Below are 2,260 nucleotides of genomic sequence, written 5' to 3'. Positions count from 1 at the left end.
AGAAGGAGGCCATCTGTGTTGTGCGTTTTTGGAACTGGTCCTCCTGGGAGCAGATGCGGCGGAGTCGAAGGAATTGGGAGAATGGGATGGCGTTTTTGCAGGGGGCAGGATGGGAGGAGGTGTAGTCCAGGTAGCTGTGGGAGTCGGTCGGTTTGTAGTAGATGTCCGTGTTGATCCGGTCGCCTGAGATGGAAATAGAAAGGTCGAGGAAGGGGAGGGAGGAATCTGAGACTGTCCAGGTGAATTTGAGGTCGGGGTGGAAGGTGTTGGTGAAGTGGATGAACTGTTCCACCTCCTCGTGGGAGCCACTCCTCTACTCTTAAGAGCTAAAGGAGAAGAATACCCTGTCATAACCCTTCTGCTGCAGTTTCAGATGTTCCTTATCAGTTAAATGCATCTCTTGTAGCAGGGCGATGTCCACCCTTCCCTTCCCAAGGCTTGACAGCACCTTCTTTCTTTTAATGGGGAAATGGCTCCCTTTTATATTCCAGGTGTACCATCTGAACAAAGAACTAGTCCAGTGCAGCCCGTGGTTTCCCAAGAGGAGGAAGATTATCTGAGGTGGGGCGAGCGACAAAGACATTAACTCTATAAAGTTTAAAAACTACTTCCATAAAACTACTACAACAAAAAAAATTAATCACTACATTTAACTTAACACCCAAATAACCCCAATTCACTAGAGATCTCCCCCCTTGCCCACAGGGGGCACTTCTCCTAATCCTTGCTACCATTCCAACTCCCTCTCGTTGAGGCCATGCCCTAGCCCCAGGCAATTCACAAATGAAGAAAACCTGTTATTACATTCTGAGAGTGAACAATGGAAGCCCATCCCCCCAACACACACATCTTAACCACAGGTATAGCCACCCCCAATCTAAAAGCAAAAGGACAGCAGTTAAAAAAAAGCTCCAGATAATACCCAACTGACCGATATATGAGATAATTCCGGCTTTACATCAAGGCAGTGTGTAAAAAGCCGATAACCACAATAAAAGGGGAGAGAGGAGAAAGGGGCAATAAAAATTTTTTTAAAACCCCCATACCATTGTCTGTAATGATGCCCCCCTCCTACCCCCCCAACTCCCTCTCGAGTCCTTTAATTCAGAGAATTCAATAAATCCTTCCTCTTTTCTGCAGAATCAAAATTATATATGGTCCCTCCATGAGTGAAACTCAACACAGCCGGGTACCTCAAGGAATATTGAATGTTCAGGTCCCTTACTTCATCAAATGCCTTCTCTTCTTAATTAGGGCTCCTGAGAAGTTCTGAAAAAACATTCTTCTTGAGCTTTTGCACATTAAAGCCTGTGAATCTATTCCCGGTCTTCTTGCTGTTTCAATCACAAACTGTTTTTCTTTACAATGCAGGGGTTGCACTCCAACCCAGACCTGTGCATTGCGACCCGGTGAGGCTGCTACACACTCAACATGCCCGACTCCAACTCCAGCCCCAGGAACTTTGGGAGCCACTTCTCCAGGAAGCCAACAAAGTCCTCGGCTTCCTTGCGTTCTGGAAGACCTACAAGCCATAAGCTTTTTCTTCTATTTTTATTTTCCAGGTTGTCCACTTGCTCCTGAAGGACCCAAACCTGGTCTTCTAGCATTTGGATCCTCCCTCCCAAGACCTCCACCACAGCCTTCAACGTCGCGGTCCTCTGCCACTGCCTCAACTCTTTGTGAGGTAATAGTTGAGAGAATGTTGCTGGAAAAGCACAGCAGGTCAGATAGCATCCAAGCAGCACGAGAATCAACGTTTCGGGCATAAGGCCTTCATCAGAAATAAGGTCTAACACCCGAAACATTGATTCTTCTGCTCCTCGGATGCTGCCTGATCTGCTATGCTTTTCCAGCACCACACTCTCAACTTTGATCTCCAGCATCTGCAGTACTCACTTTTTCCTCTTTCATTCCTTGTTCCAATCCTAATCGAGCCCTTCTTACAACTCTTTCCCTACTACATCAATATTATCATTGGTGCTGTTTCCCTCTTGTTTAGGACTTGAAAAATGCATCAATTCCACCTTCGATTTCCACTCTGCTCTCATCTTCACCTGGCCCATCTCTGACTCCTGTTTCCCTACCTCCTGCAAAAATGCTATCCTGTAGTCCCAATTCCTCCGCCGTATCTGCTCCCAGGAGGACCAGTTCCACCACAGAACACACCAGATAGCCTCCTTCCTTAGAGACCGCAATTTCCCTTCCCACGTGGTTAAAGATGCCCTCCAACGCATCTCGTCCACATCCTGCACCTCTGCCC

General features: G+C 47.1%; 1 protein-coding gene across 5 annotated transcripts in view; it reads right to left on the bottom strand.

Moving 5' to 3' along the window:
* The window catches only part of cntd1 (cyclin N-terminal domain containing 1), a 29,639-nt gene that overhangs the window by 24,014 nt on the left and 3,365 nt on the right, over positions 1-2,260 (bottom strand). The gene's annotated exons all lie outside the window — the stretch shown is intronic.

Source organism: Chiloscyllium plagiosum, chromosome 33 (assembly GCF_004010195.1).
Source record: "Chiloscyllium plagiosum isolate BGI_BamShark_2017 chromosome 33, ASM401019v2, whole genome shotgun sequence".
NCBI classification, from domain to species: Eukaryota; Metazoa; Chordata; class Chondrichthyes; order Orectolobiformes; family Hemiscylliidae; genus Chiloscyllium; species Chiloscyllium plagiosum.
Note: the sequence above shows the minus strand (reverse complement) of the source record. Positions and strands in the feature narration are given on the sequence as shown.